Below are 27,685 nucleotides of genomic sequence, written 5' to 3' on the forward strand. Positions count from 1 at the left end.
AAAGCATTCACTAAGCACGATTATGTTTTTTTTATGCTTTGATAGGCATGGTGAATATGTAGCAAGGTTTCTGTGTTTTTTCATTTGACTTTGCAGTCATTTTGTGAAAGGGGGCAAAACCAAGGAAAGAGGTGCGATCAAACATGAAATAAAAACCCTTGACCCTTCAGTAAGCATAGCTCTACATTCAGTTCACATCATATCACAAGTCTGGGCATTCATGGGATGCTTGAATTTCTTACTTCCAGTATTTTGATTTCATCCAACAAACGAAGAGTTGGTCTGCTATTATCTCAGAAGGAAGCTTTCTAACTCGAAATCAAAGTTGAAGTCGGAGTCAAAACATGTTTAATTGAATGCAATTATAGATATTGATCTTTACAAGTATGATCCATCTGATTTAGCAGTGAGGGCATGCTTCCAGGGTAGGGATCAACACTCGTTTTTCTTTATAGAGGGTAATAGGAGGAAATACCCTAATGGATCGTAGAAGAACCGGGATACCGAAGGTGAGTACTGGAAAGCCACCGGTAAAGACCACTAGGATCTGTCGAGAGGGGTGATTGGTAGGATGAAGAAGACTTTGTTGTTCCACAGAGGCTACTCACCTGCTGCAAATTGTGTCGACTGTGAGTAGCAATGATGTGATGGTCTTCTTGTCGGACTAGTTCGAGATACCCTGTTTGACCCTTAGAAGCACAATTTCAAATATGAAGGGGAAGGAAGAGTACAAAGAAGGTAGGGATGAAACTGCCAAATTTGTAGGGACAATGGAGGAGTTGGCCCGATAAGTTGGAGTATTAACTATGAATGAATATATCATATATTTAGAGGGTGCAATACTGGTTAGAGTTAGATCCAAGGATAAGAAACCCAAATGTGGGTTATATATATCCTTTCATGTTGACACTCTTATGTCATGCTTTGTATGTGTAACACCCCTAACTTGTGTGCTAAATTATTGTAAACCTAAGTTGAGTTAAAGCTAGGTGTGATATCCTCCCTTGTGTGTTAAATTATTGTAAACCTAAGATGAGGAAAGCTAGGTGTGATACCCTCCTTTGTGGGTTAAACTATTCGAAACCTAAGCTGAGGAAAACTAGGTGATATGTAATATGAAAAGAAATTGTGCTATTAAATAAATTAATAAAATAAATCACTTGGAGGGTGGAGCACCAAGGGAGAAGAGATTGTTGCCAAATCCTATTAAGGAATGGGATAGAGATGAATATTTCATGATAAATATTCTTGATGTGATTCTAGATAAGCTTGTATGGATTGGTGATCCATCAGATAGATGGGAGATAAAGATCCATCAGACATAAAAACTTTGCAGGAGATAAAGGCAAGCGTTTATGAGGAAAAGCCTTATGGGAGATAAAGACGAGATTTTCTGACAAAGGCCTAGGAAAATGGAAAAATCCATAAAATAAAGATGCCTCTAATGGAAACTAAATCATGAAATAGGGTATTAAATACCCAGTGCATCGATCAATTGAGGACAGTTTATCCTTGGCAAGATCTTCGGCTTGGGGGTAATCATAGGTGATTCATGGTTGGGTGGTGGTGCTCCTCCATCCAAGTGAGGTTTTTGTTGGCTTAAGATGTGTGGAATGCTTTGTATGATTCTCTCTCTCTCTCTCTCTCTCTCTCTCTCTCTCTCTCTCTCTCTCTCTCTCTCTCTGTGTGTTATAGTTCTTATTTGTTTATGAGAAGAGTTTTTAAGTTTCTTCACCATGAGAATGTTTGTGTTATGAAACCAGCTCAAGAAAAGATAGAAAAGATAGATCAATGCCTTAGAATTCAGCCTCTTCGAGGGGGAAACCTCCTTTACATTACATAAATGAACAATTCTTTGATGATTCAAATGAAAAAACCTCCTTTCTATATATAGGAGTCTAAGGAGTCACAATATAATCCATCCGACCTAACAATAATAATATAAAGCCACAAAAATAACAATAGAGGGATTCTATGGGGCACAATAATAACAATATGGGGGAAATAGGGGCACAACAATATTAATAAGGGGTATAACTACAATAGTAATGGGGTAATCACTAGTATTATAGGGACCCAACATGCCCCTCTCCTTGAAAAAAGTGTTGTGCTCAATGCTTGAGTAGTTATGGATACTTCTGCATAAAATTCTCATCCTCCCATGTGGAATCTTCAGCGGATAAGTTCTTCCACTTGATAAGATACTCTGAAATTGATTGATTTCGTAGCTGTCGAGTTCTTGTTTCTGTGACTGCTTCTGGTTCCAATATAATTTTTCCTTCCTCGTCAAGTTCTGGCAATATTGTTTGAACTGGGAGCTTGTCGCCTATAACCTTCTTTAAACATGAAACATGGAAAACTGGGTGCAATCGAGAAGCTGCAGGAAGCTCCAATTTGTATGCCATAGTACCAACCTTTTGCAACACCTTGTATGGACCATAATACTTTGGTGATAATTTATTATCCTTCTTAGCTTGCTTGAGCGACATTTGCTTATATGGTTGTAGCCGTAGGAATACCCAATCACCTACATCAAAACTTCTTTCACTACGATGTTGATCTGCCTATTGTTTCATTCTATTATGTGCCAACACGAGGTTATCCTTTAAGAGTTGGAGGACTTGTTGTTGATGTTTGATGTGATGTTCCACTGCCTAAACCTTAGAATTTTCTCTTAAATATGATGTGATGGATGGTGGTTGATACCCATAAAGTGCCATAAATGGGGTCATTTTTGTTGCTGTATGGAAGGAAGTGTTATACCACCATTCAACTAGAGGTAACCATTTGACCCATTGTGTCTGTTTATCAGATACAAAGCAACGAAGATATCCTTCCAAACATTTGTTTACTATCTCAGTTTGCCCATCAGATTGAGGATGATAAGATGAGCTATGAGCTAACTGAGTACCAAGACAAGAAAATAATTCTGTCCAAAAATTTCCAATGAAAATGGGATCTCTATCACTTACAATAATCTTTGGGTTTCCATAAATGCAGTAGAAACTGTACTGGATTTAAATGGATGTGATAATGCACAAAAGTGTGCATACTTGGTAAGTCTGTCAACTACCACCATGATGACACTGTTTCCCTCAGACTTGGGTAAACCTATGATAAAATCCATCGAAACCTCCTCCCAACGTTGGCTTGGAATGGATAAATGTTGTAATAGACCCGGTGTCTTAATTGTTTCAACTTTATTTTGTTGGCAAACCAAACATTCCGCCACAAACTTTTGAATATCTGATTTAAGGCCCTCCCAAAAATATTCCTTCTTAACCCTGTGGTAAGTTTTTAAAAATCCTGAGTGTCCTCCTAAGGGGGAAGTGTGCAATTCCATAAGAATCTTTTGTTTTAGCTGGGAATTCTTATAGAGGTATAAGCGATCTTTGTACCATAACGAATCATTTTGCCAGCTAAATGTATCAGACGTACTGGAATATTTTTGTAGCTTTCGAATAAGTGCCCACACTTCTTTGTCATTCTTCCATTCCTCCCTTGCTTCGTTTATCCAATCTGGTTGGATAATAGAAATGGCACACAACAATGCTTCCACATCCTCATCCTTTCTTGAGAGTGCATCTGCCACCACATTTTGCTTCCCTTTTTTGTAGATGATTTCAAAGTCATAACCCAACATCTTTGTGACCCACTTTTGTTGCTCTTTAGAGGATAATCTTTGTTCTAAAAAGTATTTAAGGCTATCATGATTCGTTTTTACCTTGAAGTGTCTTCTCATTAGGTAGGGTCGCCATTTCTTAAGTGCATGGAGTATTGCCAACATTTCCTTCTCATAAATAGCTTTGCTTAAAAACTTTCCCTTGATTGGACGACTTTCAAAAGAAATGGGTCTTTCATCTTGCATTAGAACAACACCAATTCCATTTCCTGAAGCATCACATTCCACAATAAAGGTTTTTGTGAAGTCCGGTGTAGCTAAGACCGGTGCTTGGCACATTTCATCTTTAAGATGTTCAAAGGCCTTTGTTGCTTATGGAGTCCATGAAAATGCATCTTTCTTCAATAATGTTGTTAGAGGTGCTGCTATTCTCCCATAATTCTTAACAAACTTGCGATAATACCCTATCAACCCGAGAAATCCTTGCAGATGCCTTATGGATGTGGGGATTTTCCATTCCTTAATGGCTTTAATTTTGCTAGGGTCTACCTTAACTCCTTCATGAGATACAATATGACCTAGATATTCCACCTCCTGAACTCCAAAGAAACATTTGGATCTTTTTGCATATAATTGTTTCTCTGCCAATAGTTGTAGCACCCTGTCAACATGTTTAACATGATCCTTCCAAGACTTGTTGTAGATTAGTATATCATCAAAAAATACTAACACAAATTTTCTAAGGAATGGTTTGAAAATTGAATTCATCAAACCTTGAAATGTTGAAGGTGCATTGGTAAGGCCAAAAGGCATGACCAAAAATTCATAATGACCCTCATGAGTTCTAGATGTTGTTTTCAGAATGTCTTTAGTCTTCATTCTGATTTGATGATATCCTGAACGAAGATCCAACTTGGTGAAGTAAATTGATCCATGCATTCATCCAGTAATTCATCAATGACAGGAATGGGGAACTTATCTTTAATAGTGAGCTTGTTGAGCTCCCTATATTCTGGACACATGCGCCATGACCCATCCTTCTTGTGCACCAATACTATTGGAGCAGAGAAAGAACTTTGACATGGTTGAATTATACTAGCCTCTAGCATTTATGCAACCATACGTTCAATTTCACTCTTTTGGACATAGGGATATCTGTACGGCCTGATGTTTGGAGGAACACTTCCTGGAATCAGATGAATAGCATGATCATGATCACGCATAGGTGGGAGACCTTTGGGAGTCTCAAATACCTTGGAATGATTGTCCAGGACTTTTTGGAGATCTGAAGAAATAGATGATTCCGATGTGGAAACATCTAGTGAACATAATTGTGCAATTACACCTCTTTGATCCTTTTTTAGAAGCTTTGTCATACCATTAGAGCTGATTATATTTCCTGGTTTCCCTGCAATACCCCTTAATTCAACTTCCTTTCCTTCCATAGAAAATTTGATGAAATGTTCTTGAAAATTAAAAGCTATTGTACCCAAGGATTGTAGCCATTGGACTCCTAGTACAACATCAGCACCTCCCATTGGAATGGAAAGCATTGGGCTAGTCAATACATATTCTCCCATGGATAACTTGATATTATGGCACTTTCCAGAGACATTTATTGTTGCTCCATTTGCAATCATCACTTGACACTCTGGTGCTGGATATAGGAAGCAATTCAATTCTTTTGGTACCTTCCAATGAATAAAATTTTGGGTGCTTCCTGAATCAATCAACACTATTACCTTTTTCTTCTTCATTTGTCCTTGTATTTTGATGGTTTGACGAGTGGTAATTCCTGCCAATGCATTAGAAGATATGGTTGGATTTATTTGTTCTTCATCTAGGCTTTTTTCCTGGAGTATATCCTCTTCTTTTGACCTTTCTTGCTCCTTTTCTTCTTCCTCTTCACAATCTATGTAGAATAATTTCTTCTCAGCACACTTATGACCTTTAGTGTACTTGCTATCACAATTGTAACAAAGCCCTTTTTCTCTTTTTTCTTCCAATTGTTGTGGTGTCAACCTTATAGGTTGTGGAATACTAGGGCAACAACACTTCCGTCTTTATAATTGTGAGTGGTATGCTTTCTGGTTGTCATAATTTTGCTTTCCATTTTTCTTGCTAACCTGAATGCCTTCTCTAATGAATCAGGTTCCCAAAGGCGAACATCATGTTGGATATTAACCTTTAAATACCCTATGAACACATCAATCCTATGCTCCTCTGGAATATCTCTTACCCTTATGTTCAATTTTTGGAACTCCTCAATGTGCTCCATTATTGAACCCTTTTGTTTGAGACTTATCAGTTGGCTAAAAAAAGTGTTGCTTTTTGTATCCTCATAATGTGCTATCAATTCTTCTGTAAAAATTGCCCAAGTGATAAATTGTTTACGAGAGAAAAGCCATTGATACCATACAAACTGATTTGGTTCCCAATATAAAGTTGCCATACGTACCTTTTGTGTGTTTTGCACATTGTTGAGATCGAAGAATTGCTCCATCTGTAATATCCATGTGGTGGGATCCTTGCCATCAAACTTCCTCATATCAATTTTTGGAACATGGTGAGTCTTTGATCCAACATTAGAGCCTATGGAATCATGATTAACATTTCTTTTGTTCTCATCATGAGTTTCCTTTAGTACCCTTTCACCCTTAGTGACCATTTCTTGTAGGAACTTATTCATATTTATCTTCAATTGTTCCATCTTATCATCCATGCCATCAATTTTAGCGTCCATGCCATTCACCTTAGCTTCCATGCCATCCATCTTAGCTTCTACACCTTTCTTTAAATCATCCATCTTAGCTTCTACATCTTTCCTTAAACCATCCATTTTAGATTCCGTTGCTTTTTGTGCAAGTGACACTCGTTGCACTTGTTCTTGTAATTTTGATATATCATATAGCATTTCTTCTTCTTCTTCATGGTCATGCTAGAGCTTTCAGGTTCCTTACTAGGTGTTTGCATTTTCTTTCCTCAGGGCATCAGTTACCGATAATAATGCTCTATTATGCCCTTTGAATTCCTTCAAAATAAATTTTCAAACCAAGCTCAAGCAAAAATTTAAGAAAATCTACACACCTTTTTCCACTTTGTAAGAGCTTGATATTGCCTCTGATGTATCTTTGTACTTTTCAATCATCTAGATTTGAATTTGTGACCTATATTAGACCTATGTGTCCTCTTTCGAATGCCACAAGTCTGATCCAAATTGGATTCTCCAAGGAAGAGTTATGCGAAATATCCCACAATGACTTGATTATAGACTATTTCAGTAGAGCAAACTTGTACAACATGCCACGAGTCACTGTTTCAACCTTTGGATATAAATAATGCATACAAGAAACTAAAGGCTGTCCTCTTGTTTTACCTTCTTACGAAATTTCAATCCGATCTCTAGAGAGAAAGTTATGATGATTTTCCCCAGGTCACATGTTTTGAATGTAATTCAGGAGTCTGCAAAAAGACCCACTTCCTCAAATCATATCTCCGTAAATATTTCGCAAACGGTTCTGAAATTTGGACCAAAGGTTCAGCGTTATTTCTTCTCAAATGGGTTTTTTTTGCGACTTCGGAAACATCACAGAAAAAAAGTTATAGCAAAAATTCCACGATGACTTGTTTGGAGCAGCGAAACCCTAGAATCCAAAGCTCTAATACCAAATGTTATGAAACCATCTCAAGAAAAGATAGAAAAGATAGATCGATGCCTTAGAATTTAGCCTCTTCAAGGGGGAAACCTTCTTTACATTACATAAATGAACAATTCTTGGATGATTCAAATGACAAAACCTCCTTTCTATATATAGGAGTCTAAGGAGTCACAATATAATCCAGCCGACCTAACAATAATAATATAAGGCCACAAAAATAACAATAGAGGGATTCTATGGGGTACAGTAATAACAATATGGGGGCAATAGGGGCACAACAATATTAATAAGGGGTATAACTACAATAGTAATGGGGTAATCACTAGTATTATAGGGACCCAACAGTTTGAGTGAATTACATATGCTTATGTATTAATAGATTTAATGGCATTTCCCTCCAATATGATGAGATTCACTTGCTTGGAATGTGTTTTATGTTAATCCTTACTTGTTATGAGGTTAAATCATTTAGCTCAGATATACTGATGGTTGAATTTATCTCTATTATGGGAATGTCAGATATTCTTATGCCTGTTGCAATCTAGTGTGAAGTTAACTGTAGAAGCACATTTAGTGCGTAACAACTCTACTACCCATTCATGGTAGAATTTACATGTGATAGTTATTCATAAATAGATTATCTATGTTAATGCTTTTCTTATGAGAAGGATTGTAGTTTTATACATGTGGCCCATTTTTCATTGAAGAGCAGAGTTAATAGTGAAAGCATAATATGTACTTGTAAATACTAACTTTGTTTATGAGGAGATCATATATAAATATACCTTATTATCTCGCATTTAATAATGGATTATAGTATGCTTAATTTTCTAAATTGGTAATTGCTTATGCAAGCAGAACAATTGCAAAAATAATGCTTCTCATGGTATGACCAATGCTTCAATTATCTATGTTTCCATGTTTAATCAAACTGCCTCCACTTAGGCTAATTCTATCTAGTTATGCATGGGAATGAAAGGTTGGTTGATAACATATTGTCTATGTGTAAAAAAATGTGATCATGATGTACGACAATGATAGCTACAATAAACTTAAATTAATATCCATTAATGCTTGCAAAAGTTATTTCATAGTTTTGTTGGTTTCATATCAGGATTTGTTCCCTTTCTCCAAGTTTAGATTAAGCTTAAGGACTAATCTAAGAGTGTGAAATATGGTTCATTATCTTACTGGTATTCAATAGCTAAGATTTTGAGTACAGTTTCCTAGATGATTAATCTGCATGTAATGATTTGGTTAAATCCACCTATGAGTCCATTGAAATTTAACTATAAATAAAAGAAAAATTTAATTAATGGAGCCTAGTAGCTATTTTTCCAAGGTAGTCCCAAAGGGGTATGTTACAAATGGTATCATAGCATTAAGTTCAAAATTTTTGGTCTATGTGCCAATCTACCTCTGCAGGATATGACAAAGTAGGAGAACCAAATAAAAAAAAATCGCCCAAAATTTATAAAGGGAAAAGCTAAATTTTGAAACATAGAACATATTTATATTACATTTATTTCTTGGAGGATATGATTGCTTGATGAGGAATCCCAATATTTATATGATTATGGAAGTAGAATGTATATGTTACTCCATTGTATATAACTTTTCCAGGCAGTTAAAAGTGACGAGGGTTTTATGCATTCGAGGAGAAATGCAGACCTTGTAAATGAGTTAACTTTGTGGCATCATGGGAAAATATTAAGAAACTTTTGGCTTCTTTCCCATCTTGGGTGAAGTTTAAACTTAGAATATGTTCCTTAGCATTAAAGGAAATTAGGATTCTTTTAGAATGAATCGAAATACTAATATGGTTATTGAGTAGTCAATAATAAAAATTTCACTTTTATATAATACGACCCTTATAAAATAAGAATTTAATGATCTAGGAGGATCTCATCAGATTAGTTGCACAGGTTCATCATCAATTTTCAGTGTCGTCATCAGCATTCAATTCAGTGTCGTCAACTTCGACAATGTTGTTTATGGTTTAAGTTGATAAGGTAATGTCAATGGTTTTCATGGTGATATGGTTTGTACCTGGCTGTCGACATGTGCTTGTCAGTTAGTTCCACTAGAATTTGGTCGTTGACATGTGTTTGTTTTCTACCTCATAGGATTTGGTTTTCGACATGTAGTTGCCTTCTGCCTTCGTAGGATTTGGGTGTCGACAAAGGTTTGTCATCACAAATGTAGCTTGTGTCGATGATATGTATGTGGGTGAATGTCACTTTGTGACATTTAATTGTAAAGGGGTTTTTCTGATTTGATGTAAAGTCCTAATGACTAAAACCCTAAACCTAAGACATTATGTTAACAAAACCTAATCCTAAACCTATGTTACATTACATACCATACACCTATTGTAACAGACATTATATTCTAATACATTAAAAAGAACCTAACCCTAGTGCTATACCTATCGGACCTCTTTATAATACAAACCATGTGTTAAACAATACACATAAAACCTAATGCATAAAATCCATGTAACAACTCTCAGCTTTTACAACATTGTAAAACAATATAAATACATACCCACATTCCTAACTACGGAGGAGACTGCAGCGGAACTACGGCTCATGTGAGAGGAGTCAGAGTTAACCGTTGCATCAACCTTAATGATGCAGGAGCATGAGGCTTGAAGGCAAAAGGCTTTGAACTTATTCCAAAAATCCAAAAAAAGTTTATAAGCAAAGGAGTGCAGTCCTTTAGCTATCAATTTACAAAGCTTTCTAGTAAGGATTTGAAATAGAATCTAGGATTTGGATTATCATGTAATAAGTTCAAGTAGTTAGTTGTAGTGGAGATTGTCGAAGAGAATATCATGTAGATTAGATAGGATTATATAGTTTGATCCTTTGATTTAGGGTCTGGTTGTTAATGAACTAGTACTTATGTAAGTTCAGAATCATCAGAAGGGGATTTTGACTGATTCGACTTGTTTTGCCTATATATGATTAAGTTGTAAAAAACATAACTCTGTGTGCTTTTTGTGTGAAATTGGTCAATCCCGGAGGTGTCATGTTCCTCCATAGTGTTTCTGTGTATCTTTGAATTTCCAGTTGCCTTAAACCTCAGGGTTCTATTGTTCTATGTGATTGCATTTAATTTGATTTTGTCGAGTATTAGCAATTGTGGGGTTGGAAGTGTATGTATTCTCGATCTGGGATTGAAGTCCTGCACTCGTTATTAACCATTGATTTCATTTTCAACGCATTGTGGCATAGTCAACAGTGGGGATTGGCCCTATTGTTAATCCTTATGTTAATCGAAGTTCCATGAGCCATAGATTCTGAAAGCCTCTGTCATCGGGCATTAATCTCAAGTCCAGACCTGAACTATTATAAATTGGGTTTTATAAGTATATTGGTTCCGTGAGGTGGTATCTTCGCATAGCTTTCCATGTGACATCACAGTGATTGTCAGATCAATGTTGATGTTGATAGTTGGACCATTGGTTAATATCGCATCGCAAGGTTCAAGAGTAAACGACCCTGGCCGTGTGGTTGCAAAATGCAACATGTAAAATGAAGCGTGCTGATAAATATCGCATCACATTGTTAATAAGTAACAGAACCTGCCCGGTGAGCTTGAAATTGCGATATGTGATGTTTAGAGGGTTTGTAGTGCATTTAGTGATTGCGGCTAAATTAGCGGTTCTGCTAATTTAGTACAGTATCTTACTCTAGTGTTAAATGAGGCAAATCCAAGAATAATTTCTGCTGAAATTATAGGAAATTGTTTCTGGAATTGAACGTTTGTCTCTTATTTCTGCACCCCGGCCACCATTTGGGGTATCAAAGTAGCCTTCTGACATTGGACATGATCTCAAGGACCAGAGAAAGAAATCCACCATGGCTTTCAGAGTTGGAAGAGGATGTGGTAGAAGAGGAAGACCTGTTGCAAATGCTGAAGTGATGAAGGCTATGCAACAAATTCAAGCTAGATTAGAAGCAATGGAAATAGGGAGAGATGCAGATGCTAGAGATGTCAGTGAACCTGAAGCTGAAGCTACAGAGGAGGAGGAACCTGTAGAAGTTACTCTTGAGATGAGGTTCTTCAAATCAGTGTTGAAATCCACGTGTAGACCCAAAAATGAGGTTTCAGTTTATGCAGGAGGATTAAATCTTGAGGAGCTGATAGACTAGATTAATGACCTGGAGAAATTATTCGATTATGAAGAAATAGAGGATGAAAAGAAGGTGAAGTTTGTTGTTACAAAGTTGAAAGTGCATGCAGTACTTTGGTGGCATGGAGTGCATGTAGAAATAAGAAGACTTAGCAAACAACCAATTAAGAATTGGAACAGGATGGTGGCAAAACTGAAAGGTAAGTTTCTACCAAGTGATTACCAGAAAACATTATTTAGACAGATGTAGAATCTTAGACGAAGGTCTATGACAGTAAAGGAGTATACACAGGAATTGTACAAGATGAGCTAAGAGCTAGACAAATCCAAGATACAAATGAGAAGGTTTCTAGATATGCGAATGGTCTTAGAATGGACATTCAAGATGAGATAAGTGCACTGTCTCCTAAAATAGTAGATGAAGCTTATCAGATCATACTAAAGGCTGATGAAAAACTCATGACAAAGTAGTCTACCAAAAATAGAGGTACTTTGCGAGGAAGGGGAAGACAAGGTGGTAGAGGAATATCTACAACACCTGGAGATGGAGTTAGCAGCAACTCAAGTCAGCATGCACCCACAGGAGGTGATGCAAGTGGTAGAGGGAGTTTTTCCAGAGAAATAGGAGGCATAAGTAGAGGAAGAGAAGTTAGATGTTACAGATGTAACAAGCTGGGAAACAAAGCCTATGAGTGCCCAAAAAATGCAGGAACACCTCAAAGAAATGCAATTGTTACTTAGATTGAAGAGGAAGAAACAATGATGACATAAGAAGAAAATGTACCAGAGAGAGGAGAATCTCTGGTAGTTAACAAAGTATTGCTAAAGCCAGCAAAGGAAGTTGTTGAACCAGTACAAAGGAATGCCTTGTTCAGGAGTGTGTGCAAGGTTGAAGTAGAATGCTATCAGAGGATAATTGATAGTGGCAACACTGATAATTTGGTCTGTACAGAAGTGGTGGAGAAGTTGAAATTGAAGACAAAGAAACATCCAACACCTTACAAGGTTTCATGGATACAAAAGGGACATCAGTTGATAGTGAATGAACAATGTGAAGTGGATTTTTTGTTGGGCACGTATAAAGATAAAATTTTGTGTGATGTGATGCCGATGGATGTATGTCACATATTTCTTGGAAGACCTTGGAAATATGACAGAAGAGCTATGCAGGATGGGAAAAGAAACACATACAAATTTGGTAAAGATGGTGTCAGTCATACATTACTGCCTACGGAAGAAGAGGATGCATCAAGAAATTCTGGTGTGAAATCTATATTGCTAAGTGGAAAAGAATACTTGCAATGGATTGAAGAGAATGAGGTAAATTTAGCATTGATTTGAAAGCCCAAGGTAATAATTACTTCCACTAAAGTTTCTGATTTACCAATTGAAATACAAGAGATGCTGGATAGTTAGTGTGATATCATTGTAGATGACTTACTAAATGAGTTACCACCCATTAGAAAAATCAGTCATCACATAGATTTGATTCTAGGAGCAAATCTACCTAATAAAGTAGCGTATAGGATGACTCCCACAGAGAATGAAGAGATCAGGAAACAGGTTTAGGAACTGTTAGATAAGGGACTGATTAGAGAGAGCTTGAGTCTTTGCGTAGTGCCAACAGTGTTGAGCCCAAAGAAGGATGGAGGCTGGAGAATGTGCACTGACTCACAAACAATCAATAAGATAACAATCAGGTACAGGTTTCCTTTACCTAGAATTGAAGATGTGATGGATTGTTTGAGTGGAGCTAGATATTTTAAAAAGTTAGATTTAAAAAGTGGTTATCATCAAATAAGGATTAGAGAAGGGGATGAATGGAAAGCGGATTTTGAAACAAATGAAGGTTTGTATGAATAGTTGGTAATGCCTTTTGGGTTGTCAAATGAACCTAGTATGTTCATGAGGTTTATGAAGGAAGTTTTGAAGGAATTTATTGGTAAATTTGTAATAATATATCTAGATGATATATTAGTTTACAAGAGATCTAAGGAGGAACACATGAGACATCTGAATTATGTCTTACAAAGGTTGCAGCAAAAGAAATTACTGCTAAATTTAAAGAAGTGTTCATTCATGAAGGAAGAATTGGTGTATTTGGGTTTTGTTGTTTCTTACGATGCATTAAAGATGGATCCAGAGAAGATCAAGGCAATAATAGAGTGGCATTCGCCAAACAGTGTTTTTCAGGTAAGAAGTTTTCATGGTATTTCTTGTTTTTATAGAAAATTCATAAGGAACTTTAGTAACATCAATGCTTCTATTATCGAAACTATAAAGAAATATAAACAACCATTTAAATGGACTACTGAAGCAGAAAGGAACTTTCAACTGCTAAAAAGGAAGCTCACTGAAAAACATATTTTGATTTTTCCTGATTTTCATAAACCTTTCCAAGTGAAATGTGATGCCAATGGAGAAACCATTGGAGGTGTTTTATGTGAGGAGGACAGGCCTGTAGCTTATTTCAGTGAGAAACTGAATGAATCAATGAAGAAATATTCCTCTTATGATAAGAAATTTTATGCAATTGTGGAGTCATTGAAAAAGTGGAGACATCACTTGATGTCTAAAGAGTTTATACTTTATTAAGACAACCATGCATTGCAGTACATTATGCAACAGCCAAAGCCTAATCAGAAAAATGCCAAATGGGTAGAGTATCTTCAAGGTTTTAATTTTTTCTTGAAGCATATAAATGGCCAATCAAATAAAGTAGCAGATTCCTTAAGTAGAAAAAACATACTACTTCAAGAAATTCAAATTCAAGTGTTGGGTTTTGGTTTTCTTCAGGAATTGTATGAAAAATACTTAGATTTTAAAGAGGCATTTGAAGCTTGTAAAAATCTTGTTTTGTTAGACAGAAGTAAGTGGCTTGATTATTTCTTGCAAGATGGGTTGTTATTTAAAAGAAATCAGTTGTGCATACCAAATTGTTCTATGAGGGAAAATTTAATCAAGGAGAAACATAGTGGTGGACTTGCATGATATTTTGGTGCAAACAAGACTTATGTGTAGTTGAATAGGTTTTATTTCTGGCTAAAGATGAGGACTAAAGTGGAGAAGTATGTGAAAAATTGTAAAGTTTGTCAGTATGAAAAAGGAAGAAGCCAAAACATAGGGTTGTATGTTCCATTACCTATTCAAGATAGACCTTGGGATATGGTAAGCATGGATTTTGTTTTGGGCTTACCAAAGACTCAAAGAGGAAATGATTCAATTTATGTTGTGGTTGAAAGATTTTCAAAAATGGCACATTTTATTCCATGTTATAAAATCAGTGATGCTACTCACATTGCTAATTTGTTTTTCAAAGATATTGAAAGATTGCATGGGTTACCTAAGAGTATTGTTTGAGATAGAGACTCCAAATTTGTTGGGCATTTTTGGAGGACATTATGGAAGAATCTTGGAACTAAACTAAGTTTCATTTCTTCTTATCATCTTCAGACAGATGGACAGGCTAAAGTTGTAAATAGAAGCTTGGGTAATCTTCTAAGAAGTCTTACAAGTGAACATCCAAAATAGTGGGATCAAGTATTGGCCCAGGCTGAATATGCATATAATGACTCTCCTAATAGGAGTATAGGGCAGAGTCCATTCCATATAGTTTATGGAATGCACCCAAGAGGAGTGTCTGAATTAAGAAATCTAGGAAAAGCTGAGATGAGAAGTGCTGAAGGGGAAGATTTTGCTTTAGAGATGCAAGCAATACATGAACAGTTAAAACAACAGTTACAGGATAACAACATAAAGTACAAGAGCAGAGCAAATTTGAGAAGGAGAGAAATTAACTTTGAAGTTGGAGATTTGGTTTTAGCACACCTGAGTAAGCAAAGATTTCCAAAAAAAGAGTATAACAAGTTAAAGTTCAAGAAAATTGGACCATGCAGAGTATTGAGGAAATTTTCTACAAATGCATATGAAATCAGATTACCCCCTAATATTGGAATATCTCCAATTTTTAATGTTGCTGATTTGTACAGGAATGAAGGTGAAAATGCAGATGACATAGCAAAAGACCAAGAGAAACAAGAAATTGATTGGGTAAAATAGTTACCTACAACAAAGGAATTGCGGTCAAATATAATTCTCGACAAGAAATTATTGAAGAGGACAAGGGGATAGGTGCATTTTCAGTATTTGGTCAAATGGAAAGATCAACCAATTGCTGATGCTACCTGGATAACAAATGACATGCTACAGAAATTGGGCAGTTCTATAGAAGAGCTCATGGATAGGAGTCCATGAAGAATTTTGTCCTCAGGAGTCTGATGTAGGAGCATGAGGCTTGAAGGCAGAAGGCTTTGAACTTATTCCAAAAATCCAAAAGAGGTTTACAAGCAAAGGAGTGGGGTCCTTTAGTTGTCAATTTACAAAGCTTTCTAGTTAGGATTTGAACTAGAATCTAGGATTTGGATTATCATGTAATAAAGTCAAGTAGTTAGTTGTAGTGGAGATTCTTGAGGAGAATATCATGTAGATTAGATAAGATTAGATAGTTCGATCATTTTATTTAGGATCTAGTTTTTAGTGAACTAGTACTTATGTATGTTCCGAATCATTGGAAGGTGATTTTAACTGATTCGACTTGTTTTGGCTATATATGATTAAGTTGCAGAAAACATAACTCTATGTATTTTTTATGTGAAAATGGTCAATCTCGAAGGTGTCGCATTCCTCCACAGTGTTTCTATGTATCTTTGAATTTCCAGTTGGCTTAAACGTCAGGGTTCTATTGTTCTCTGTGATCATATTTAATTTGATTTTTCCGAGTATTAGCGACTGCGGGGTTAGAAGTGTATGAATTCTCGATTTGGGATTGAAGTCCCACACTAATTATTATCTGTTGATTTCATTTTCAACGCATTGTGGCATATTCAACAATGGGGGTTGGCCAAGTTGCTAAACCTTGTGTTAATCAAAGTCCCATGAGTCGTAGATTCTAAAAACCTCTATCATCAAGCATTAATCTCAAGTCTAGACCTAAACTGTTATAAATTGGGTTTTATAAGTATATCAACTCTGTGAGGTGTTATCGTCATATAGCTTTCCATGCGACATCACAGTGACCATTAGATCACTGTTGATGTTGACCGTTGGATCATTGGTTAATATCGCACCGCAAGGTTCAAGAGTAAACGACCCTGGCCAGTGGGGTTGCGAAATGCGACATGAGAAATGAAGTGCGCTGATAAATATCGCATTGCATCATTAATAAGTAAAGGATCCTACCTGGTGAGCTTGCAATTGCAATATGTGATGTTTAGAGGGTCTATAATGCATTTAGCGATTGTGGCTAAATTAGCAATTCTACTAATTTAGCAAAGTATCTAACTCTGGTGGTAAATGGTCGAGACACCGAGGGAAATCCAAGAAGAAATTTCACTAGAATTAGAGGAAATTGCTCTTGGAATTGAATGTTTGTCTCTTATGCCTGCACCCCGGCCACCACTTAACCAAAGACCTAAACCACCAGCCTAAACTGCAGCGGAGTCTGACTGTGGTCTACAATGTGAACAAAGGAAGGTCAGACGTCAGGACATCAAAACCGCAGGGTTCACCACAGTGGGACCGTAACAATGGGCATGTGAACGATAAGCCGTCAAGGCTATGTCAACCGTTAATCTGACTACGCAGAGAATCCATTGTAACCATCGGAGGCGGCTATCACATGCAACATCGGCAAGCGGTTCCAAAACCATAGGGTAAAACTAAAAGTTTATGGTTTACTTGAAAACCTGCTCACATGGGCAGTTAACAATTTTTCACCATCAACTTGACCGCCAATGACTATTTGCTATTATAAAGTCTATTTTGGGTTTTTGTAATTAAAGTTTTGGTTATTTTAATACAAGGAACTTGTAACGAATGACTAAGGTGTCAACTAAGCATAAGACCGAGTATCTACCTATCCAAATCAAACCCATTCATGCCTATCTTAGCCATGGGAGTTTTGAATATACTTGGAAGGTTCAAAAGGATGCTTTTCTCATTGAAGTGGACATTAGTGGTTTTTGGATTTTGTATGCAGGCTTTGGAGGTCATAGTCATTTTTGTTTTCAGTGTAACAAGAGCATCAGGGGTCGGAATTGGGAACCGTGACAGGCATTGGAAAGCTAGTTCAGAGAGTTATCCTTTGACAGTGACCGGAAGTGCCTACATACACATTCAGTTCGGTAATTTTTTTTTGTAATTGACCTCCTTGATTTCAATCCTAATAAAGCGGTCGCCCATCTTGAAAGTAGACCCGGACATGTAGTCCATCAAGGAAGAACTTCATAATGAATTTTGTTGTCTAGTATCATTGTGTTTTTAATGTTTTCACTTCTGTTATGCATCTTACTTTTTTTTATTGGTTGTCATAAAGTATTTATTCTCAAGCATCTCTCTCTGTTTCCACACTTTTAATTAACATTCTATTCGTTAACGGCTAATCAATTCTACATCAGTTTTAACTTATGATCATTTCAAATCATTTAAATTGATTAAATTATGACATAATGGTGCAGGATGAGAAATAGGTTTGAGTTAAAATTAAGGAAACATAGAAGCACTAATATTCATTTATGCTAAGACCAATTCATATAAAATATTATGATGATATTAAATAACATAAATACTAGTGGGTTCTATGTGTAAAGCGATCCTTATCTAGGGAGGGTTTTGAGACCTAGGGTAGTTACCCTCAGCCAATGATAAGAAGACGAGCGAAATTCTAATCCATTACGTTGAAACCCCTTCTAGTGCATGCATCATCTTAGCTGTTAGCAAGTTGGTAACGAGCCATAACACAGTTAGTGTAAAATATAATTCGAGTGCGCATAGTAAAATATGTGTATTGGATATATGCTGCAGACAGATGATCAACAAGGTGAAAGAAGGCTATAAATAATGCCATGAAATCTTAGCCATGGATGAAATGAAGCCATTAAAACATTAGTTGACACAGTTTGACACAGAAATTGCTTCTGCCTTCTAGTTAAACAAGGTCGTGATTGCATGGAAAACAAATACAATGTTGAAATTGGTATTGTAAGGGTTGAACGAAGGAAGTCATAAGATTCCGCGCAAACTTTCTGGACATTTGTTGTTAGATTATTTTACAATTGGGATAATTATACAACTACAAGAAAATAGTCTCCTCATGGTTGATATTACCCATGTGTAACACCCCTATTTAATTAAAGTTTTGTTTAGTCTCAAAATAATGGATGCACGCCGATGGGTAAGGCAACAACACCTTCTCAAATTGAGTGGAGAAAATCACGTGGGTAATTGATGTTCTATCTCTACCTTCCAGGTTGTTTTACCACAGATGCAGAGGTAATCAAGCATTGATTAAGTAAGGCACAAATGCACAGGTGGATGATGATTATCCTCAGAAGTATCTTCCCTCATAGATTGATGGAGTTATCTGATAACATTGTCATAAAAATATAAAAGCACAAAATTTCGTGTGGACTGAGCAGTTCCTCCCAACGCCACTCTCTTTGACCATTTTTACAACTGGAGGTATCCTAAAAGTGCTCAAAGAATAATTACTTGCATACCAGAGAAAGCAATTAGTGGTAAATTAAGGGGATTGTTTCTAAAATTAGCTCTAATTGTTAGTGCCATGTAAACCTTGATGTCATGAGGGGGATGAAATTTTATGAAAAGCCACAGATTTCTAGTCATATCAATCTATTAAATTAACAAAAGGCTACCATAAAAGCAACATTGTTTTTGAAAGTTGCACACCCTTAAAAATCTCGTTTCTTAGAAGCACTCGGTATTACGCATTGCCTTGCATCATCACATCAGGAAAAGCCATAGATAGTTGCTTCAGAATTTTTCATCAATTGTTTCCCTTCGAAGAAACCACTATAATTAAGAAGTCATTGTCTATGTATCATTATATGTATGCATGCAACAAAGGAGACGCACCAATGTTTCTCTCCCTAATTCTGCACTCTAGATTTCATGTATACTGATAAGGTTTCTGTGGAGAGAATTGAGCATAGTATGAAATACATTCTGACCTTGGGGCCTTGTCGCCTCAGGAAAATTTTTTGGCTCTCAAATTGTTGAAGCCATGTAAAATACCTCTACACCCCTTCTACTTGTAATCTTTCCATCGACATTTCGAGCTTGAGATCTCTCACAATAGATTGACATCATTGGAATCTCTACAATAGTTTTCCACAACTTAATGAACTCCGCGAAAATTGGAAAATTCATCTGGATCAGTGCGAGTAAATAAAATCTTCTAGTGGGGAAGTGGTATCCAATTCAAATGTACACAAGGAAAAAAAATAGAAAAAATAAAAATAAAGAATCGTGGTCAAATCTTTCAGCCAAGAAAATGTCAATTGTTAGATATTCTCTCTCACTTAGACCAAGAAAACTATGGAAGTAGCAACGTTGTGATAATAAACAAAGAAAATGCTCGTCAATAGCGATTGAACAATAGTAGGGAGCTGAATCGTGGTCAAACCTTTCGTCCAAGAAAATGTCAATTGCTAGATATTCTCTTGCACTCAGACCAAGAAAACTGTGGAAGTGGCAGTGTTGTGATAATCAACAAACAAAAGGCTTCTTAATAACGATTGAACAAAAGTAGGGAGATAAGTATGATGGCCATCAAGAAAGAGAGAATGCCAGTTACAGTAATGGAGGTATTACCAGTGTCAAATGGTGAGGCATTGATAACAAAACTACAATTTTTTCTCTATGCTGTGTTCACAATGATACTCTCCGAGAATATGTTATTACTTAGGAGGCAGTCGTGCTTCTTTGTTTTTCAGAATTGCATGTGTAATTTACAAATTTTTGCTCATTCGAAAAATCAAAATTTGATTAGACTATTTCAGTGCAGCAGAGAGCATCGATCTTTGTACGATATGAATCATGCCACATATTTGTGTTTGCGATGATACATTCATAGGAATTACAAAAGAATTCTCTGATCTTCACGAGACGATAGTGCCTCTCTACGATGTTTCATGCGAACAACCTTACAACGATGCAATTAATATACATGAGTTTCCATTGCCATTCTGAAGAGATTTCTGGTTGTAGCATATTATTTGCTGCAACATTCTGCAATATGAGGATGTGTGGAAGGGTGAGGAAGGCAATCATTCCTATGACAAGAAATTTTGTGAACATATCATTAGTTTAAAGCATGAGATCAAGTTGAGATAAAGAAAAACAAAAATTTATTAAGTATAGTTTGATAAGTAAGCGAGTGCAATCTGAAAGGGAAGGCCTCAGTGTTAAAGCATTAACCAAGGTATGGTCAAGCATGTAAAACATGAAGAATTTGTTTCTAAAAATGTTTTCTTTGTGAGTAGGGGAAAATTATGCATAAAGCATGATGAATGGATTCATTAATTGTTTAATTGTATATCACCAATTAGAATTGTTGAGGTACGTGCAACATAGATGTGAAAACTCTTTTGGCAATACTTCGAAATCCTACATGGAAAAAGTAGTTTGCATGATCTTAAGAAAATAACTGCTCATTTGGAATTGTGTAGAAGAGTTAAATCCTTATGTATAATGATTTATGTTTACATGAGTAGAGGTAATTTTCTACTTGAAACTCTAGGTTATTTTGTTGGGTTGATTTTTCATGTAATTCTCCAAACTAACCATGCTTGAGCATGTGGAGATTGTGGTTTCGAAAGTGAAGGTAAAATACATATATATTCAAGATAGCAACTAGATGCACATAAAACAAAACTTGGGAAAAATTGGTATTATGTTTTTAAATGGATGGTATAGTAGCTATATGGGTAAATAATATGTCACCTAATACCTAAAAGGAGGATTATATAATGGAGGAAGTCCATGGTTGTATCATTTTTTTATTGTTGTGTAGTGATAGATTTACCCATGTATTGTCACGGATTGTTTTGTATAGTCCGGTTAAGTAGTAATTAAAATAAACATGTTGAAAGAGAATCATGCCTAATATTCGTGCATAGTAATGAGTCATATGAATATTCCCTGTAAGCACTTCCTGATGAATTCTAGTATTGATTCTGGATTTGTTAGTCCACCTTATGGTCTCTTACATGTTGAAAGAAATTAAAAGTCATTGCTCAACAATCATAAATATGTTGGTTACCCCAATTCCTATTAAGGGGGAGTATGTTCAGTAGAAGAAAAGAGCGTGATTGGCCCGGTGATTATATTGGTAAAGTAGTGTGGAGTTGTTGTTGTGTTATGATAGATTGTATGTTTTGTTTCTTATATGTTGGGCCTAGTTGTGTTGAGAAAGTATTGATGGTTTTTGACTTGTAGAACCAATATCATGTTGCTAGCAATGCTTACAAATATACATAGCAGGTAGAAATTTGGATTTTTCCTCCATGTAGGAGTTTTGAGTTGCTTGAACTATATTGAAGTTATATTTTGTTAGCATACATGCATGGGTTGTTATGTGCCAATAATAAATAGGAAAAGTATGCACGAATAACTTATGACTATGTTTAAAAGTTAGGCTGGACAAGGAAACTGAAGGTTATTAGTCTTTACTATCTAGAAGAATATTATAACTAATTTGTTATAGCATGCAATGTTCCTTAGTGAGAAAATGCCTTAAAAGTAATGTTGTTATATTTTGTTTAATATTAATAACAAGTAATGTATATGGAAGGAAGATATGATTACATGAGTGGCACACTTACACATGTTACCTTCATGTGTAAAAGAATCACATTTTTTCCATAAAATTGGACTATGATAACACGAGAAAATAAATTTACCATGCTTATTTGAGAATATGTTGTAATTGGCTCAATTCAAGGATTAGACTATGATTAGCATGTTATAAAAACAAATTATAAATCGTATAGTTTTTATGAAGGTATTATACCATGGTAAAGGTTTTCAATAAATAGTGTTATGACGATGAGAACATGTTATAGTACAAGACTATATAACTATACAAATTGTCGTTCAAATTAATCCTTTGATTAATGCATTTGTTTACAATGTGATTTTTCTTCATTTGGGAGAAAGTATGATTAAGGGAAAACTTAAATTTAACAAATTTCCAGGACATATGCATCTTTTGATGGATATGCATAATTGAACATATAAGTACCTTTGAGTACAAACCATAGTAATTGATGAAGTAGCACAAATGGTATCGACTACTGGGTCAATTAGATGGTATCTAACAATCTATTTAAATAGATTGATATCATATAAATTGAAATGTCTAATTTGTATCAAGCAATTTTGAGGGGTCCCCTTATTGGATTGCATTGATAATGTGTCTAGACAACATAAGAAATGTTGCGTAATTCAAACAGGGATTCATAAAATAGATAACTCATCTTTCGGTTAAGGGTGATTTAATGTTAAAGATGAGCTAACATGTAAGTACCCTGAGAACATAAACACTTACAACTAAAAGGGGTGTAGGATTGAAAGTAGTAAAACATTTCATGTATGACTACACTGAATTATGCATGGCCAGCAAGTTATTGAGGCATAAAAAGGGAAATAGTAAATCATACGAGATGAATTAAGAATGAAGTACGATTTGATGAATATTAAACTTCAAACACTATGAGTTAATAATCTTCTTTAGAACATTAAGCAGAGGGTATGAATAAGACTAAAAGAGGCATGAATACCATACTATGCTACTGATATTGATCTGCACTTGACATAAAACATTCTTGGATTACAGAAATGAACCATGCTCATATAAATTCTTTGTCAACTAAGCACAATTGTTTTAATGGCTAGAAAGAGATAAAGGAATGTTTGGCATGATAGTAACATGGTAGAAAATATGTGGAAAAAGTTTTTGTCATGCAGGTGATACCATGGGAATGGTATGATGGGTTGTAGCACAAATAATACTATGTACAGTAGTACATACTATACCCATATGATTATGTGTGTTAGATGATTGAAATATGATATTTATATACCATGTGTGCAGGTATACAGGGACACAAACCTGGAGGTTACACAAAAAAGGGAAAGTAATATTGGTATAAGTAACCAGGGTTAATTTCAGTTTGGCATACATACGCTTATGATGAATATATATGATTAATATATATTGTTATGTGAACTAATCTGTTACGACCTTGTAGGAATATTAATGTGAAAAATATGCTAATTGATTTATTATATAGAGAGAGACTGCAAGAATCAAGTGTTTGACAAGAACATAAAATCTTGGAAGAATGCAAGCAGAGAACATGCATTCTTTAGATAAAATAAATGATAAGCAATAGTTGCTTTAGTAATATTAAGTAACAAATTATGATAATTATCATAGTTAAAATTTTGCATCTATAAATTCTCACAAATGGTTTGAAAACAATGTTGCAGCTAGCTATGAAAGGAGAGCACTCCTTGAGACCGATGTACATTGGAAAAATTTGCATCATATGGTAGAGCCATGAGAGCTGTTGATTCAAAAACTAGCTACATGTGAACGACGACATGATGCAGTGATAGACCAAGTACAATGTGAAAATTTAAGGGGGGAGGTATGTAACAACCCTCCCTTGTGTGCTAAATTATTGTAAACCTAAGCTAAGTTAAAGCTAGGTGTGATATCCTCCCTTGTGTGTTAAATGATTATAAACCTAAGCTGAGGAAAGCTAGGTGTGATACCCTCCTTTGTGGGTTAAAACTTTCTAAACTTAAGATGAGGAAAGCTAGGTGATATGTAATGTGAAAAGAAAATGTGTTATTAAATAAATTAATAAAATAAATCACTTGGAAGGTGGAGCACCAAGAGAGAGGATATTCTTGCCAAATCCCATTGATGAATGGATAGAGACGAATCTTTCATGATAAAGCTTCTAGATGTGATTCTAGATAAGCTTGGATGGATTGGTGATCCATCGGATGGATGGGAGATAAATATCCATCGGAAATAAAAGATTTGCGGGAGATAAAGGCAATATTTTATGAGGAAAAGCCTCATGGGAGACAAAGATGAGATTTTCCAAAAAAAACCTAGGAAAATGGAAAAATCCATAAACGTGTGATGCCACTAATGGAAACTAAATCATGAAAGAGGTTATTCAATACCCAATGCATTGGTCAATTGAGGACTGTTGATCCTTGGCAAGATCTTCAACTCGGGGGGTATTAGAGGTGATTCATGGTTGGGTGGTGGTGATCCTCCCTCCAAGCGAGGTTTTAGTTGGTGTCAGATGCATGGAAAGTTTTGTATTATGATTCTTACTCTTTCTCTCTCTCTATTATAGTTCCAGTTTGTTTATGAGAAGAGTTCTTAAGTTTATTCGCCATGAGAATGTTTGAGTGAACTACATATGATTATGTATTAATAGATTTAATGGTGTTTACCTCTAATATGATGAGATTCACTTCCATGGAATGTGTTTAATGTTAATCCTTACTTGTTATGAGGTTAAATCATTTATCTCAGATATACTGATGGTTGAATTTATCTCTATTATGGAAATGACAAATTTTCTTATGCATGTTGCAATCTAGTGTGAAGTTAATTGTAGAAACATATTTAGTGGGTAACATTTCAAGTACACATTCATGGTACAGTTTTCATGTGACAATTATTCATAAATAGATTAACTGTGTTAATGATTTTCTTATGAGAAGGATTACATTTTTATACATGTGACCCCTTTTTAATAGCGAAAGCATAACATGAAGTTGTAAATACTAACTTTGTTTATGAGGAGATAATATATAAATATACCTGATCATCTCACATTTAATAATGGATTATAGTATGCTTATAATTTCCTAAATTGGTAATTTCTTATGCAAGCAGAATAGTTGTGGAAATAATCCTTCTCATGGTATGACCAATGGTTCAATTATTTGTGTTTGCATGTCAATAAGACTACCTCCACTTAGGCTAATTCTAGCTAGTTATGCATCAGAATGGAAGGTTGGACGATAACATATTGACTATGTGTACAAAACTATGATCATGATATATGACCATGATAGCTGTAGTAAACTTAAATTAATATCCATTAATGCTTGTAAGAGTTATTTTAGAGTTTTGTTGGTTGCATGTTAGGATTCGTTCACTTTCTCCAAGTTGAGATTAAGCTTAAGGACTAATATAAGAGTGTGAAATATGGTTCATTATCTTAATGTTATTCAGTAGCTAAGATTTTGAGTATAGTTTCCTGGATGATCACTGTGCATGTAATGATTTGGTTAACTCCACCTACGAGCCCATTGAAATTTAGCTATAAATAAAAGAAAATTTTAATTAATAGAGACTAGTATCTATTTCTCCAGGGTAGGCCCAAAGGGGTACGATACATTATGCTACTTCATGCGAGGTTAGTTGGAAAGAATGGTGGAACTTTTTTAGTTGTGACATTGCATGCATTGTTTTTTTTACTCTTTGGTGCCCTATCATTAGTTTTTGGTGGTTGTTTCTCTTTGATCTCAAGGTGATATTTAGAGCAATATGTTTATTTTCAAAATCAAGAGATTTGGTCTATTATCTTTACTTAAGATGCTAAGTTTGATTTCAGGGGATAAAATGAGTTAAATCAGCGGCCAATCTATGGAGTTGTTGATATTTCGAGACATGTGTTTATTTTCACAATCAAGAGATTTGGTCTATTATATGTATTCAAGATGCTCCATTTGATTTGGGGGCATACAATGAGTTAAGTCAGTGGCCAAGCTATGGATTTATAATTTGGTGTTGGGCAGTTAACGACCTTTACATTCAATTTACTTTTACAGTAAGGGTGTTTATTTTGCTTGAATTTTTTAATTTTATGATTTACCATACAAGTAGTGGTTTAGGGTTTTGAGTTTTCCTTGGATAGTTCAAGGCAGACCCTATGTATAGAACATGCATGTGCATATTTTCTGAAGGGGACTTTGTGAAAGAAATTTAGGGTGAATGGGTAATCAAGTTTTAATGTCAATTGTTTTGCTAACAATCATTTTCCCAACACTCATAGCATGTTTACACTAGATGTGTAAAGTCTCTTTTTTTAGAATGAATAATTTTTTAATATTCAGCTTTTATATATGCTTATATATATTTTATAAGGTCTATGCCTTTCTATGTTGGGTTGTGCATGAGTACATTCTTGTTGATGATGAGGCTGGGGAGTCTTCTTTGTTGGAAAAGTATTGTTTTGTTCTCTATCAAGTATTCCTGAAAAGTGGCTCTGGTGCAAAAACTTGGGAACAACATGGAGTTTTACTTTCAAGAGAAGATTCAATATCAATAGATAATTAGTCTACAATTTTGACATAATTAAAAATTATAATGATGTTATACTCCCATCTTCAGGGGAAGGTGAGCTAGAAGAGACATATTCGCCATTGAATCCCTTACTACCACTTCAGAGGAAAACACCATTCCCTAGGATGAAGATCATCTTTCCAAGCTCTTGTTGGAATGTCTTAATGAGCCAGAATGAAGAATCTCCTTCTGATTAAGTAAAAATTCCAGTTGTGAATGATGTATGGTCTGGTTTAATTAATTATCCTTTGCTGAAGTGAAGGGCTTCAACACTCTTGCTAATGAAGCAGACATTTTGATAAGAAATGATACACAAGAAAAAAGATAATCTAATCAGAAATTATATACATAAAGGAACGTTCACGCGGTTGATTATATGGATGGAACAAACATTACCGAGAAATGAAATTTTGAGACATTATTTTCTCTAGCTTATTTAGGTGGAAACTTTTTCGAGTTGAGTGATCTAATTTCACCACTTGAGTCAAATTCCCTTCTCTAGTTCAATATATATGATATACAAGGCTACCACATTAGTAGCCTAAATATGGTTGGAAGTGATAAGTATGCTTGGTTACTATTGACAAAATTGATGTTGTGATTTTTTTGTGAATATTAGCCTCATTCCTGAAGTGGTGTCAATGAGACTAGTGGAATTTTGTAGGAGAACTCAGTGTGTTTCCTAGGGAATGGGTCATTAGCTTTGGACAAAGATTGCTATTGATCTTCGTATAATATTTATTTTATTAGAAATAAGAGTTTTTATGTTTAGTGATACAATTTTTCAAAATAATCAAGTTCCAAATTTTTTATTCTTTTGGTGTACCTTTTCACCTTCAGGGGTAATTACTAGTTTTAGATTTTGGTATAAATTGAAAATGAAAGGAATTGACATTGATATAAAATATTTTTATCCCATAGTTATATTATTTTATTTTTTTTAAGAAATTATTATTTATATAATTTATATTCTAAATTATAAAGTAATTTTATTAAATCAAATTAGATTAAATAATTTC

The 27,685-nt window shown here is 35.2% G+C and overlaps 1 pseudogene; it reads left to right on the top strand.

Annotated features, from left to right (window-relative positions):
* The first annotated feature begins 220 nt into the window (after positions 1-220).
* On the top strand, positions 221-27,168 carry LOC149158542 (NAC domain-containing protein 16-like; annotated as a pseudogene).
* The last annotated feature ends 517 nt before the right edge of the window (positions 27,169-27,685 follow it).

This window comes from Pinus tabuliformis, chromosome 5_2 (genome assembly GCF_031772625.1).
Source record: "Pinus tabuliformis cultivar Carrire ecotype Pingquan chromosome 5_2, CPIR1, whole genome shotgun sequence".
Taxonomy (NCBI): Eukaryota; Viridiplantae; Streptophyta; class Pinopsida; order Pinales; family Pinaceae; genus Pinus; species Pinus tabuliformis.